Source organism: Hemicordylus capensis, chromosome 6 (genome assembly GCF_027244095.1).
Source record: "Hemicordylus capensis ecotype Gifberg chromosome 6, rHemCap1.1.pri, whole genome shotgun sequence".
Classification (NCBI taxonomy): Eukaryota; Metazoa; Chordata; class Lepidosauria; order Squamata; family Cordylidae; genus Hemicordylus; species Hemicordylus capensis.
In genome coordinates, this window is record NC_069662.1 from 161,206,557 (window position 1) to 161,223,159 (window position 16,603).

Consider the following 16,603-nt stretch of genomic DNA (forward strand, 5'->3'; position numbering starts at 1 on the left):
ATCACAAGCTACTTAGTTGTGGGTTGAGCTGTGGCTTGCAAAATTGCAGGTACTGCTGCAAATGAGTCAGTCAACCCACCATGACAAATATATTAGCCCCTATTCTTTTCTGTCTGGCCTAGCTTCTGAGTGGAAAATAGTAGTTGGTGAAAGGGTTAAGAACCTCTTCCCAAAGCAGCTTTTCTAAACTAAAACCACCTCAAGACTGATATACACAAGACTGAATGCAATGTCTAGTTGAATACAATTCTCTTCTCTGTCTCTCCACTAGGTGGGGATGTCACTACAGAAAAGTAGAACTTTAAGTTTGATTTGTGCAAATATTAACATACATAGAAACCGTATCACTGAAGGATGCATTGTGCATGTGGCCACACTGAGTCATATTTGCCTCAAATAATGCATGTTTTGGGGAGAAGAAATGGAAACTGAGTAGTGAAGAATCATTGCCTCACTTCCAATTTTGATGATTCTGTGTAGTACTGGGTGGGCCACCCTCTATGCAATCTGTAATTGGTCATTTTAAAATGGATTGCTTAAGAAGGCATCTGCTGGATGTCCAGAATCCATCCAATTTTTGAATGATCAGTTACAAACTGATCAGGCTTCAGTGTCTGTATGCATCCAAAGTCATCTTTATGGGCCTAGAGAAGCTCACACTATGCCCAAACTAGACAGCTTCCACCCCAGCCCCTCCCATTGCATTAAATACTGGAGATGGGGGAAAGGACACAGAGGGTCATATGAATATTTGATGCTGTGCTATTCTGACTTTGACCATTGGTCCACCTTGCCCCATCTTGACTGCTGTGATTGGAAGCAACTCTCCAAGACTGCAAGGACTGAAAACAGAGATTTAATATATTTAATATATGAGTGAGAGAGAGAGAGAGAGAGAGAGAGCGCACTGATTAGTGACAAATAGGCACACACATAAGGATTTTTTTTCCTTTAAAGGTATCAATCCCACAAAATGACTATAGTTTTCACTATATTGAGAAGATCCACCAGGCACAGTATTTCACTTACAATAGGTGTATTATACTGGGACCATCTGGACCCAAGGACAGGAGGACGTTGAGAAATTCCACCGTGATTTCAAGAACTTCCACGCCACCATCCAACCAAGCCTGGACCAGTCAATGCAGGTTTCCGTTTCTGGGCATTACAATGCAACTACATGTTGGGCATATATGCCCCACCCTATACATATGCATGGGAATACCACCTACCTCTATGCATATCAACTTGCTTCAAGCTTCCACCCAGCACACACCACACTTGATCCATTGTCTATAGCTAAGCCCAACAATACAACCATGTGTGTCCAAGCTCAACAGACAGAGATTCACAGCTGAAGAATGTACACCAGGTATTCCTAAAATCACACTAGCCACCCAACAGAGTTAAAAGGCAGGTTGATAAGGCCAGACTGGTAGGGCCGTGCAAAGCTTCAGCGGGCAAATCCATTTGGATGAGATTCAGCCCACTTTGGCCACTGAAGCTTAAGAACAGCCCTGCTGGATCAGGCCCAAGACCCATCTGGATCAGGCCCAAGACCCATCAGGCCCAAGACCCAAAACAGCATCCTGTTTCTCACAGTGGCCCACCAGATGCCGTAGGAAGCCTACAGGCAGGAGTTGAAGGGATGCCCTCTCTCCTGCTGTTGCTCCCCTGCAACTGGTACTCAGAGGCATCCTGCCTTTGAGGCTGGAGGTGGACTGTAGCCTCCGACTAGTAGCCGATGATAGACCTCTCCTCCATGAAGTTATCCAAACCCTTCTTAAAGCCATCCAGGTTGTTGGCTGTCACCACATCTTGTGGCAGAGAATTCCACAAGTGGATTATGCGTTGTGTGAAAAAATACTTCCGTTTGTTGGTCCTAGATTTCCTGGCAATCAATTTCATGGGATGACCCCTGGTTCTAGTGTTACGGGAGAGGGAGAAGAATTTCTCTCTACCCACTTTCTCCACACCGTGCATGATTTTATAGACCTCTATCATGTCTCCCCACAGACGTCTTTTTTCTAAACTAAAAAGCCCCTGGTGTTGTAGTCTTAACTCATAAGAAAGGTGCTCTAGGCCCCTGATCATCTGGTTTGCCCTCTTCTGCACCTTTTCCAGTTCTACAATGTCCTTTTTTTAGATGTGGTGACCAGAATTGTACGCAGTACTCCAGGTGTGGCCGCACCATAGTTTTGTATAAGGGCATGATAATATTAGCTGTTTATTTTCAATCCCCTTCCTAAGCTTCAACTCTGAACCAAACTGGAAGACTTCTGGCTCAGTCCAAACTGAAACAACCATGACCAAATCAGGCTAATTCACATCCAAAGCTATTTGGCGACTTTGCCCTTTCTCTCCCACCATCGTTTTAAAGCGTGTGCATGTACTTGGCAACTGAGGATGCCTCTTCATGCATATGATGAAGTGGCCTGTAGCCAAAAAAGCATATGCTGAAATAAATGTGTCTTTAAGGTGCTACATGACTCTGTATTAAGTATCATCTTGATTAAACAGGGGTTGGTTTCTTGTTAGTATTACTGGGATAGTGTACAGGAAGCACACTGAACATTTGGACAGTGTTACTGATGTCTAAGTCTTATTTATCAATATAAGCCAATAAATGTGTGCATGTGAGTGAGTGTTTACTATTTGGGATCCCTGGAAAATGTGCTGGAATGAATGGAGGTTGAGTAAGCACCCTTCTGTACTTTGGAAGCTCTCGTGAATGATTCAGATTACCCTTTTGCCATGGATCCAGCAAGGAAAAGATGCATAACTACAGGCTGGTGTAATTCAGCCTGGTGTGATTATATTAATTTCAATCACAATGGCTTCCCCAGGGGAACAGGGTTTTGGTAAGGATTGACACATTGCAAGAGCACTGTTGCACAAATTCCAGAATTGCATGAATGCAGTTGCTCGATGGTACAGTTATGGGCATGGCCAAACCATCACATAATAGCCTCACCATCACACAAGTAAGTTTATGCCATTTCCAGCATTTGCGCATCTGTGTGGATGCTCTTGTTACAAGCATGCAGCAGCTCTCGTGGTGCCAACAACACCTGAGGGATGCTGTGTGTGGTATGTATTTATTTTTTATTTTAATTTTTCTACATTTATATCCTCCTCTTCCTCTGAGGCGCCCAGTGCAGTGTACATGGCTATATTTCTCCCCACAACAGCCCAGTGAGGTAGGTTAGGCTGAGAGAGAAGTGACAGGCCAAGAGTCACCCAGTGAGTTTCATGGCTGAACAGGGATTTGAACTCGAGTCTCCCTGGCCTTAGTCCAAAACTCTAACCATTACACCACACTAGCCCCCACATCAGCCAATGATCTCATGCTCTCTTCCACAGAAAAAAAATATGTTTCTCTGGAGAGAAGGAACAACTGTCACAGCAGTTTAAGTTCGTAGTGCAGATACACTCATTTTGGCCCCCACACGGCTGCTCTTTCTGGCCATTGGCTTCTATCCTGGAGCATCCTGCACTTCCAACCTCTGACCACTAGAGGCCCCTGAATCCTTGCTTGTGTTACTTGGTCCTGCATATTTAACCTGCTGCTGGGCCAGACAAGTTCTTCCTTACTTCTTCTGTATCCTTGGCGGGTGGGGGGAGGCAGACATCTGTTATTGATTAATGGAGTTCTTCCCAGGGGGTGGGAGGGGGTAGGGACCCTAACAATCCCAGCAACAGAAGGCTGGGTGTGGCTACAGCTCAGCTGGGAGTTGCCCAGAAAATTACCAGGGTAACGATACAGCAAATATAACTTGTTCCTATGGTTACTAAAACAAAGAAATGCATAAGTGATGCAAGAAAGGGTTAAGGCCTCACCTCTAAAAATACGTCTCTCAAGCTTAGGTGCGGTGGCCATCTTCAGGGGAGCAGTCTGGAAGGGGTCCAGTAGTCTTTGTAGCTGCATGACAGGCAGATGTTCAACAGATTTGCTTCATCTCCAAACCAGGTCAAAGCTGCACCTGCCAAAACTCTGCCTATGTAATGAAAAAACAAAGGAACACTGCCAGGGAAAGGGGTGCAGGGAACGAAGGAAACACTGGACATGAACTTTAAAAAGACAGTTGAACAACCAACATTTTAATGACATGTTACCAGAAAAAAATAATTAATGGAAATAACTAGATTAACCCCCCCCAATCCTGCTATGCTGCCTCATTTTGTGTGTGTGTGTGTGTGTGTGTGTGTGTGTGTGTGTGTGTGTGTGTGGTTGTTCCTGAGAGGGATGAGCAAAGTACGCTGGGAGGTATACTCCCAGTAGGGTCACCCAAAGCGTGAAGGTCATCCCAGCTGTGCAGCTAAAGCAAGCAGGCACCTATATTGGGCAGCAGCAATATAGGAAGGTGCTGGAGGCGGGCGGTCACTTCAGTGACAATGACAATGACAAAGGCATCATTCCGTACTGCACGGGAGAAGGCAATGGTAAACCACTCCTGTATTTTAGCAATAAAACCACATGGATAGACAACACAGAATGATTGTCGATGTAGTGCCGGATGATTGTCCCCTCAGGTCGGATGGTACTCAACATGCTACTGAGGAAGAGAGATCCCTCCGAGTAATAATGGTGTAATAATGGACAACTCTTTAACATGACAATTTTTCAAGTCTATACTCCAACAACTGATGCAGAAGAGGAAGCTGATGAGTGTTATGCTCAAGTTCAGTCTGAAATTGACAGAACATGCAAGCAAGTTGTGATGTTGGTGGCTGGAGACTGGAATGCCAAAGTTGGAAAGGGTAAGGAGGAAAACACAGTCGGCCTATCTGGCCTAGGAAACAGAAACAAAGCAGGAGAACGACTTCTTAATTTCTGCCAAGCCAGTGATCTCTTCATTGCTAACACATTCTTCAAACCACCAATGTGGCACCTATACACATGGACATCACCAGATGGAGTACACAGAAATAAAATTGATTACATTATTGGTGCAAGGAGGTGGAAGAGCTCAGTTATAACAGCAAAGACATGGCTGGGGCCCGATTGTGGAACAGATCACGAACTGCTCATGTGCAAGTCCCAAGTCAAGCTAAAGCAGAAAAACAAAACTATCCAGCTTCCATGATATGATCTTGAGAATGTACCAACCATTTTCAAGAAGAATATCAGGAAGCGCTTTGAAGTTCTGAACCTCATTGATAGGGAACCAGAGGAACTGTGGAATGAAATCAAAGAAGTTGTTAAGGATGGATATGAAAAGAGACTGCCAAAGACCAAGAAACAGAAGAAAGCAAAATGGATGTCAGAACAGATGGTGGAAATTGCCCAGAAGAGAAGAGAAGCCAATGTCAAGAAAGATAAAGACCTCAGGAAGGAACTTAATAGAGAGTTTCAGAAAGTTGTTAGAAGAGACAAGGAGCAGTATTACAATGACATATGTAAAGACCTTGCGGATGGAAATAGACACGAAAAACAAGGCAAGTTTTCCAAAAGATCTCTGAACTCAGAAGGAGGTTCGAACCTCAAATTGTTATGTTAAGGGATGCCAAAGGACAGATAGTAACCGATTCAGAGAAGAGCAAACAGAGATGGAAGGAGTATCATGAAAATCTGTACAGCAGGAATGTCAACCTCCAAGATACTTTAGAAGATATTCCCTACTTGCAGAAACCTCTAGTACGGGAAGATGAAGTTAGATCAGCACTCCAGTCATTAGCAAGTCGGTAGGCTACAGGAATGGATGGAATAGCTGCAGATATATGGCAGGCAGCAGAAGAAGACTCAGTCAAGGCTCAAACCAAACTATGCCAGCAAATTTGGAGAATGACACAGTGGCCAACAGATTGGAAGAGGTCAGTCTATATACCCATCCCAAAGAAAGGAGACTTAACAGATTGCGCAAACTATCACACAATATCCTTAATTTCACATGCTAGCAAAATAATGCTCAGGATCAACCAATGCAGATTAGAGCCCTACGTGGAAAGGCAAATGCCAGGGTTCAAGCTGGTTTCAGAAAAGTCCAAGGAACAAGAGACATCATTGCTGACGCACACTGAATAATTGAGAAAGCCAAAGACTACCAGAAAGAAATCAATATGTGCCTTATTGACTACAGAAAAGCCTTCGTGTCAACCATGTCAAGTTGTGGAATATCCTTAGGAAAATGGGCATCCCAGAACATCTCATTGTTCTCATGAGAAACCTATACACAGGACAGGAAGCCACAGTCCAGACAGAACATGGTGAAACAGACTGGTTCCAGATCGGCAAAGGAGTAAGACAAGGCTGTATACTTTCTCTTTCTTTATTCAATTTATATGCTGAACATATACTGAGCGAAGCTGGATTGGAAGAAGATGAGCGTGGTTTTAAAGTGGGAGGGAGAAACATCAATAACCTGCACTATGCTGATGATACCACTCTGATAGCTGAGAATGAGGATGATCTGCAAGCTCTAGTAATGAAAGTCAAGGAGCAGAGTGAAAAAATTGGACTATGATTAAATGTAAAGAAGACGAAACTAATGACAACGGGTACAGCAACCAGTCTCAGAATTAATAATGAAGACATTGAAGTGGTAGATAGCTTCTTCCTTTTAGGATCAACCTTCAACAGTAAAGGATCCAGCAGTCAAGAAATACGCCACAGACTAGCACTTGGTAGGGTTGAAATGAAGGACTTGGAAATGATATTTAGATGCCCTGACGTGTATATACCTACAAAGATTAGAATTGTTCGGACAATGGTTTTTCCCGTGACACTCTATGGATGTGAAAGCTGGAGAAGAAGCAAGATAGAAAAAGTATTGATGCTTTTGAACATTGGTGCTGGAGAAAACGTTTGAGGATTCCATGGATAGCCAGGAAAACAAACCAATGGATCATAGAACAAATCAACCCAGAATTTTCACTCAAGGCACAAATGACCAGGCTCAAACTATCATACTTCAAACACATTATGTGAAAACCCAGTTCCCTTGAGAAGTCTATAATACCAGGAAAAGTTGAAGGCAAGAGGAGAAGAGGATGACCAGCAGCAAGGTGGATGGACTCGATTACGACAGCAAAGAATGCACCATTGAGAGACCTAAAAGGCCAAGTGGAAGATGGATAATCCTGGAGAGAATCTATCTTTGTGGTCGCTAAGAGTCAACACTGACTTGATGGCACTTAATCAATCAACCAACTAGATTCATTTAGGTCTCAATGCTAGTTGTCTTAAGACATGCTTCAGCATAATAAAAGATAGCATATCTATTTAATCTACCATCTCTTTCATTTTGTCTCTCCTCATCCATGAAGCTGACTGGGGTGACCAAAGGTCAGTGACTTTCCAGCCTGACTTACCAGCCATCTAGCACAGTACTATCTACACTGACCGCCAGCGGCTCTTCTAGGTTTCAGGCAGGAATCTCTCCCAACCCTACCTGGAGTTGCTGCCAGGGATTGAACCTGTGACCTTCTGCATGCAAAGCAGATGCTCTGCCACTGAGCTCCGGCTCCATTCCCATTGTTTTGAGGAGAAAATGGGTTTCTACAGAAGCACTCCTTTCATTTCATTTCACTGTGCAGGAGGGGGGCGAGGAACTTCAACTGATGCGGAGTGAAGGGGTGGTTGAATCCAGGGGTGTATCAAGGTTGGAGTGGGCCTGGAGACAAGATTTTAAAATTGGCCCCTCGCTGCCTTCCTCTCCTTCTCCTGGCCCCATGTCTCTGCTGCAGAAAAACATTAAGGACACATGTAATATAGTGTAGCATATTAACAGAGGACAGGAGACTACAGTTACAAGGTGTAAACAGCAGCAGAACCAAATAATACAAAAGTATCGACTTTGTGAAAGACAAGGGGGCAATTCATGCTTGGTACCCACAAGACCAGCTCTCCTCCCCTTCTGTGGGTTCCAAAGGAAACTTCTGTTCCAAGCTTGACAATTTTTGTCAGGGCTGTAGCATGGCGGGATTTAAAAACATACGCGCGCACACACACAATAATTTTCATGTGTTCATTTAAAATGAACAGTAATATGAACAATGCATCACATTAAAAATATTCAAACAAAATTCAGTGTTATTAATATCAAAAAAGGGCATATAAAATATCCACATCCATTTGTACTGAAACATTGCACTTCATATCATCTTTAACTGCTCTGATTCCCCTCCCTGACCTTGCTGTTTCTTCTCCAAAAATCAGCCTCAGCCAACACATTCATCCCAATCCCCTTAATCAGGAGGCGAATTCCACCACCCTCCTCTTGCAAAGGAGCGTTTAGTACGAAGGACTCTGTCTCCAGCACCACCCATCTCTGCGGCAACATCTCTTCCTCTGCTCTCACGGTCTTACTCACCTGTTTTTGAGGGAGCAGGGCAGGGAAAAGACACAGAAAAAGAGACAACAGGGTCTCCGGTATGGGAGGCTCTTCTATGTCTCCACGCTCATCTCCGGCACGGGCATCTCTTCCCTCCCTGCCTTCCCTTCCCTTCATGTATGGACAGCCCTGTCTCTGGAGCAGGGGCATATCTAGGGTGGGGCAGGCAGGGCACGTGCCCCGGGCACCACTTGAAGGGGGCGCAATTTTTTAAAAGTAATTATTTTTAAAAAATAATGTCCACTGAAAACAAAATGGCCACCATGCATGCTCAAATGGCCTCTGTGAGACCCTAGGCCGTGCCAGGCCTCACAGAGGCCATTTGAGCATGCATGGTAGCCATTTTGTTTTCAGCGGCCATTTAAAAAAAATAAGTTTAAAAAATGGCCACCGCACCTGCTCAAATGGTCCCTGTGAGGCCCTAGAGGCCAGCAGGGGGAGGGGAGACCTTTGCAGACCTCCCCATGGCCTTTAGGAAGCCCCCCAAAGGGTCTACAGGTAAAAGATTTTTAAAAAAATTTAATATAATATATCACTGTACACATATTCAGATTGGCACTATGTACAGAGAATCAGGGTTTGTGAATACTGAGCTGAAGCTTATGAGCTAGGATTGTATTCATTTGCTCTTACTTTGCTTCTTGTGATAAGTGAGTTAAATGTGATGTCTTGCTAATATGGCTATTAATGGTGAGTTTGTCTTTGAATCAGTGTGAAATCCTTAGTATTAAGGCCCACTGGGAGTTTCTTGCTCTCTTTCTCTCATTTTAACTGTCTTTCTGAAATACTAGAATATATTCTAAGCAGTGACACAGTTCACTCTGTATATCCTTTAATTATTAATTATATCCTGGTTGGGCCTGGGAAATGCGGGGCGGGCTCTGCCTAAAGGATGGGCCTAGCACAATCTTTCTTGTGTTTTCCCACCTCTGCAAAGATGTGTCTTTTGCAAAAATATGAAATTTTCACTCAGAGACTTGAGCCCTTCCAGACACTGATTTCTTCTGCCATCAGTGCAAATTACCGTGGAGAAAATCATGGGGAATCCACGCTAAGAAGAAAGAGGTTGCGTTATATTCTTAGTGCCATCTGCTGGCAATCTGTAAAACAACTGGGCAAGAGTGTCTGTGGCCAGGTTACATGTGATCGTGTTGATCTGTCTGAGGCCTTCATTCGAGTTGAGTACATGAGTGGCCTTGATTGTACGTACCCTCCATTTAGTACACCTCCTACTGAGCTGTTAGTACTATACTGGAGCTGACTTTTTGTACTTGCCATGGACACAGATTACTCAGCGCGAATGAGTCAACACACACACAAACACACTGTCCTCAAGGAAGCACACTGCCCAGTGGAGACATTCCATTCCTGCTGCAGACCCTTCATGCTGACTCACAGACTGACTAGACAAAAATAAATTGTAATATCACTCGGAGGTGTGGTTACCCTGCATTTGTGAAAAGATACTAAAAAGCATACCAAGCAAAATTACCCAGGTAAAAAAACCATCATAATTCCTTTTCAAAGCCCCTAAAATGCTAGAGAAATCAATAAATACAAGATCTGGTCTCACTGGATGGTAACCTAAACTAAGAACTGAGGTGGAAAAGACAAATGTGATTCTTCCCATCTGTCTGTCCCACTAATTAACCTGGGCGTGAGCCACCAGAATTTTCTTTTGCATGTGTTTCATTTCAGTAAGTGGGAGCTATGCAAAGAGCATTTGACCTTAATAGTTCAACTCATGCCCTATTATGCCCTTTGTCAAAGTTGAAAAGCCTATTCTTCTCATGCCCTATTGCTCTGGTTGTAAAGCTTTCAAAGCCAGAGATCATTATCAAGGGGTCTAGGCCCCTAGTCACATCGAGTGCAGAAAAAGGCAACTAAAATTAACGGGGTCGGTGGGGTGGGTAGAATATGCGGGATTGTTTTAGTCTAGACAAAAGACAACCAAAGGAGGACATGCTGGGGTGGGGTGGGATGGGGTGAGGGGCACAACTTCAACCCCACAACTGTTGTTGGACTACAACACCCATCATCCCACGCTCTCCCCCATGCGCTCCCTGTGATATATGAGGATTGTCTTCCTTAGAGGCCTTCAGGAGAGCCTTAAAGACCCATCTTTTTAGCCTGGTTTTTCATGATATCTAGTTTGAATTTTAATCTGGTTTAAAAGGTTTTTGTTTCATTTTAGTTGTTCTGTTATGTGTTTCTTATTTTAATGTAAACCGCCTTGAGCCACTTTAGAGACATAAATCTAAGTGGGGGGGGGTGGCCATTGGCATGGGCCTGACTGTCGGGGTGGGTGTGGATATGGGTGCTGTCCTGGAGCATGCTGGCATTTCTGAATTTGTGACTATACTACTGCCCAACATGCAGGGGGGTTCTGATGGCATGGAGATGGCTGTGCATAGGCTTCCCTTTCAGATGTGGTGCTGAGTGCATGGACTTTGGGGACGGGGACAATGAATGAGCCCCACCTCTCCTTCCACATGGTCACTGGCCACATAGAGGAGATTGGGGCCAGTATTCTGTGCCTCTGCAAGGCAGACCATGGCCCCATTCCTCCTCTGCCAGTCCAGCCTTTGCTTTAGTCTAAAGAACAAAAAGCGGGGCGGGGGGGGGGGGCACCACCAAGACCGCCTTGCTAAGAGAAAGCGGCTTGTCGCTTGTATTTGCTTCTGAAACACCATGAGCACATCTAAGGTGTTGTGTGGAAGGAAGGCATCAAGAGATCTTGAATTCAGCTCCTTAGGTAACAGACGTCCTAGAAAGCCCTTGGAATCTAGTGACAAGGCAGATTAAAAAAGCACATGGCCATGGGCCATCTTGTTCACAATGATAAGGAAAATCCGCTTCAAATCCTTCCAGAAAAACCCAGCAAATATGTCTGCTCATGTCCCGTGATTTGGGCAGAGCAGCCAAAATCTAGCCGCTGTGAGAGAGGCATTGCAACCAAAGAGGGTTAAAAAAAATGCAACATGTTCGTTTTATTTATTTCAAAGCTTTCCTTTCCATTTAGGCCCCTAAGGCAGCTTGTGGGCACGCTTGATCAAAGTTCTTTATGATCCCAGCAGGGGCAGGTTTCCACATGTAGACCCAGCATAGGAGAAACCAAGAGACACCCATGCCCCATGTCTGAGTTGGAGGGCCACCCAGCGGGCTTCTGGTGTGGCTCACCAGCCCCTTGATGGTAGCACGGGGTGGAAGGGGTAGCAAGCTCTCCTCGAGGCCACTGGTGGTGTCCTGGACCAATCCAGGAGTAGAACACATAACAGCATCCAGGTTAGAGGGTGGGGTCATAGCTCAGTGGTAGAGCTGCGTGCAGAAGGTCCTAGGTTCACCATTCAATCCCTGGCAGCATCTCCAGATAGGGCTGAGAAAGGCCACTGCCTAAAACCTTGGAGAGTCTCTGCCAGCCAGTGTGGACAATCCTGAGCTATATGGACCTTGACTCAGTAAGGCAGACTTCTATGTTCCTATGACAGAGTCACTCCTGCCCCACAGTTCTTAATTTTATTTATTTATTCATTCATTCGATTTCTATACCGCCCTTCCAAAAATGGCTCAGGGCAGTTAATCATATTAATATAGTACTTTAGAGCATAAGAACAGCCCTGCTGGATCAGGCCCAAGGAGGCCCATCTAGTCCAGCATCCTGTTTCACACAGTGGCCCACCACATGCTGCTGGAAGCCTATAGGCAGGAGTTGAAGGGATGCCCTCTCTCCTACTGTTACTCCCCTGCAACTGGTATTCAGAGGCATCATGCCTTTGAGGCTGGAGGTGGACTGTAGCCCTCCGACTAGTAGCCGATGACAGACCTCTCCTCCGTGAAGTTATCCAAACCCCTTTTCAAGCCATCCAGGTCGTTGGTTGTCACCACATCTTGTGGCAGAGAATTCCACAAGTGGATTATGCGTTGCGTGAAAAAGTACCTCTGTTAGTCCTCAATTTCCTGGCAATCAATTTCATGGGATGACCCCTGGTTCTAGTGTTATGGGAGAGGGAGAAGAATTTCTCTCTATTCACTTTCTCCACACCATGCATGGTTTTATAGACCTCTATCATGTCTCCTCGCAGTCGTCTTTTTTCTAAACTAAAAAGCCCCAGGTGTTGTAGTCTTGCCTCATAAGAAAGGTGCTCTAGGTCCCTGATCATCTTGGTTGCCTTCTTCTGTACCTTTTCCAGTTCTACAATGTCCTTTTTTAGATATGGTGACCAGAATTGTACACAGTACTCCAGGTGTGGCCGCACCATAGTTTTGTATAAGGGCATTATAATATTAGCTGTTTTATTTTCAGTCCCCTTCCTAATGATCCCTAGCATGGAATTGGCCTTTTTCACAACTGCCACACATTGAGTTGACACTTTCAACGAGCTGTCCACCACGACTCCAAGATCCTTCTCCTGGTCATTCACCGACAGCTCAGATCCCATCAGCATATACTTGAAGTTGGGGGTTCTCATCTTAATGTGCATCACTTTACACTTGCCAATACTGAACCGCATTTGCCATTTTGTTGCCCACTCGCCCAATTGGGAGAGATCCTTTTGGAGCTCATAAGAACATAAGAACAGCCCTGCTGGATCAGGCCTTTCTAGTCCAGCATCCTGTTTCACACACTGGCCCACCAGATGCCGCTGGAAGCCACAGACAGGAGTTGAGGGCGTGCCCTCTCTCCTGCCATTACTCCCCTGCTACTGGTACTCAGAGGCATCCTGCCTTTGCGGCTGGAGGTGGCCCACAGCCCTCCGACTATTAGCCATTGATAGACCTCTCCTCCATGAACTCATCCAAACCCCTCTTAAAGCCATCCAGGTTGTTGGCTGTTACCACATCCTGTGGCAGAGAGTTCCACAAGTGGATCACGCGTTGTGTGAAAAAGTACTTCCGTTTGTTGGTCCTAGACCTCCTGGCAATCAATTTCATGGAGTGACCCCTGGTTCTAGTGTTGTGTGAGAGGGAAAAGAATCTCTCTCTCTCCACTTTCTCCACACCATGTACAATTTTATAGACCTCTATCATATCTCCCCGCAGTCTTTTTTCTAAACTAAAAAGCCCCAGGTGTTGTAGTCTTGCCTCATAAGAAAGGTGCTCTAGGCCCCTGATCATCTTGGTTGCCCTCTTCTGTACCTTCTCCAGTTCAGCAATGTCCTTTTTAAGATGTGGTGACCAGAACTGTATGCAGTACTCCAAGTGTGGTCACACCATAGTTTTGTATAAGGGCATTATAATGTTAGCCGTTTTATTTTCAGTCCCCTTTCTAATGATCCCTAGCATGGAATTTGCCTTTTTCACAGCTGCCACACATTGAGTCGACACTTTCAACGAGCTGTCCACCACAACCCCAAGATCCCTCTCCCGGCCCGTCACCGACAGCTCGGATCCCATCAGCATATACTTGAAGTTGGGGTTTTTTGTCCCAATGTGCATCACTTTACACTTGCTAACATTGAACCGCTTTTGCCATTTTGCCCCCAGTTTGGAGAGATCCTTTTGGAGCTGCTCACAATCCGTTTTGGATTTCACTACCTGGAAGAGTTTCGTATCATCTGCAAATTTGGCCACATCGCTGCTTACCCCTGCTTCTAGATCATTTATGAATAAATTAAAAAGCACCGGTCCTAGTACAGATCCCTTCTTACTTCCCTCCATTGTGAAAACTCTCCATTTATACCTACCCTCTGTTTCCTGTCTTTCAACCAGTTAGCAATCCACACATGTACTTGTCCCTTTATCCCATGACAGCTAAGTTTCTTCAGGAGTCTTTGATGAGGAACTTTGTCAAAAGCTTTTTGGAAGTCCAGGTAGACTATGTCAACTGGATCACCTTGATCCACACACTCGTTGACACTCTCAAAGAAGTCCAAAAGGTTGGTGAGGCAAGATTTACCTTTGCGGAAGCCATGCTGGCTCACTCCCAGCAGGGCCTGTTCTTCTAGGTGCTTTACAATTTTATCCTTGAGGATGCTTTCCATCAATTTGCCTGGAACGGACGTTAGGCTAACCGGCCTGTAATTTCCCGGATCGCCCCTGGATCCCTTTTTGAAAATTGGTGTTACATTTGCTACTCTCCAGTCCTCTGGTACAGAGCCCGATTTCAGGGATAAGTTAAATATTTTAGCAAGGAGGTCGGCAATTTCACATTTGAGTTCTTGGATGGATGCCATCCGGCCCTGGTGATTTGTTAGCTTTCAGTTTTTCCAGACAGTTTAGAACATCATCCCTTGTCACTTCTATCAGACTCAGCTCTCTAGCCTCCATCCCTAAAAAGCCTGGTTCAGGAACAGGTATATGCTCAGTATCCTCTGCCGTGAAGACAGATGCAAAGAACTCATTCAGCTTCTCTGCAACCTCCATATCCTCCTTAATAATCCCTTTCACTCCCTCATTGTCTAATGGTCTATCTGCCTCCCTGGAAGGTTTCCTACTTCTGATGTACTTAAAGAAGTTTTTGTTATTCCCCTTGATACTTTTGGCTAAATGTTCCTCATACTCTCTTTTTGCCTCCCTTATTGTCACCTTGCATTTCTTTTGCCAGAGTTTGTGTTCCTTTCTGTTCTCTTCATTTGGACAGGCCTTCCAATTTCGGAAGGAAGTCTTCCCTTTTATGGCTTCCTTGACGGTATCCATTAGCCATGCTGGCATCCTCCTGGACTTAGTGGTACCTTTCCTCCTTTTGGGTATACGATCTAACTGGGCTTCTAGTATTATGGTTTTGAGTAAACTCCATGCACTCTGGAGTGTAGTGACTCTCCTGATTTCCCCCCTCAGCTTTCTTTTCACCATACTCCTCATTTTGGAGAAGTTTCCTCTTCTGAAATTCAAAATGTCTGTGTTAGACATCCTTGGTGATTCTCTCCCCGCATGTATGCTGAATTTGATGGCACTGTGGTCACTGTTCCATAAAGGGTCGATGACACTGACATCACGCACCAGGTCCTGGGTGTCACTCAGAATTAGATCCAAGGTCGCCTTCTCTCTGGTCGGTTCCATGACCAACTGTTCTAGGGCACATTCATTTAGCGTATCTAGAAATTTGACCTCTTTGTCCTGACTTGAATGTGAATTTACCCAGTCTATGTGTGTGTAGTTGAAATCACCCATAATTACAGCCCTGCCTCTCCTTGACGCCTCCCTGATTTCCTCCTGCAACTTCCAGTCACTGTCGGCATTTTGATCGATAGCATGTCCCCAGTAGCACATTCCCTTTCCGGCCTTGTATTGTCACCCACAGGGTTTCTGTGGAGGACTCGAGTCCACCTAGGTTTTCTAGCTTGTTAGATTCTATCCCTTCTTTAACATACAGTGCTACCCCTCCTCCAAGGCGCCCCTCCCTGTTCTTTGAAGCTCCTCACAATTTGTTTTGGATTTCACTACCCAAAAGAGTTTGGTATCATCTGCAAATTTGGCCACCTTGCTGCTTACCCCTGCTTCTAGATCATTTATGAATAAATTACGTGGAATACTTTGAAGTATTCAGAATGCTTCACACACATCTCAGGAACCTCACAACCACCGTGTAATGTAGGACTGCTCAACTTAGGCTCCCCCAGTGGTTTTTGGACTACTCCTCCCATAATCCCCAACCAGAGTGGCCAATAGTCAGGGATTATGGGAGTTGTAGGCCAACATCTGCAGGAGGGCTGAAGTTGAGCAGCCCTGGGGTAAAGACAGAGAGGATTATTTTCCCCAAATGGCAGCTGAGGTTGAGAGGGAATGCCCCACCTAAGGCCACCTAGCCAGTTCATGGCAGAGGTACGATTTGAACTGGGAACGTCCTGATTCATGGCACATATCTTAGCCACTATTTGTTCCTGCACAGGCAGCTGGCTTGATGATTTGACCTGGGAAAAGCAGTAGCACGGTGGAGGAGCACATGCTTTGCAGAAGGTCCCAGGCCCTGACATCTCTAGGTAGGGCTGGGAAAGATCCCTGTCTGAGAGCCAGGAGATCTGCTGCCAATCAGGGGAGACAACACTGAGCTAGATGGACCAATGCTCTGGCTCCATATAAGGCAGACAGTTTCCTGTGCTGGATGGGGCTGTAGCTCAGTGGCAGAGCATCTGCTTGGGATGCAGAAGGTCCCAGGTTCAATCCCTGGCCGCATCTCCAGGTAGGGCTGGGTTGGAAAAGAGCTCTCTTGTCTAGAGCCCTGGAAAGCTGCTGCCAGTCAGTGTTGACAATACACAGCTGGCTAGCTAGAGATAGATCTGACTCAGGGGCTGATATAGTGTGAAACCTTATGCATGTGGTGGGACATAACG

The 16,603-nt window shown here is 45.3% G+C and overlaps 1 non-coding gene across 1 annotated transcript; it reads left to right on the top strand.

Annotated features, from left to right (window-relative positions):
- Positions 1 to 16,376: 16,376 nt before the first annotated feature.
- Positions 16,377 to 16,448, top strand: TRNAP-GGG (transfer RNA proline (anticodon GGG)). Its single transcript has one exon. It is a non-coding gene; the product is annotated as a tRNA-Pro (tRNA).
- The last annotated feature ends 155 nt before the right edge of the window (positions 16,449 to 16,603 follow it).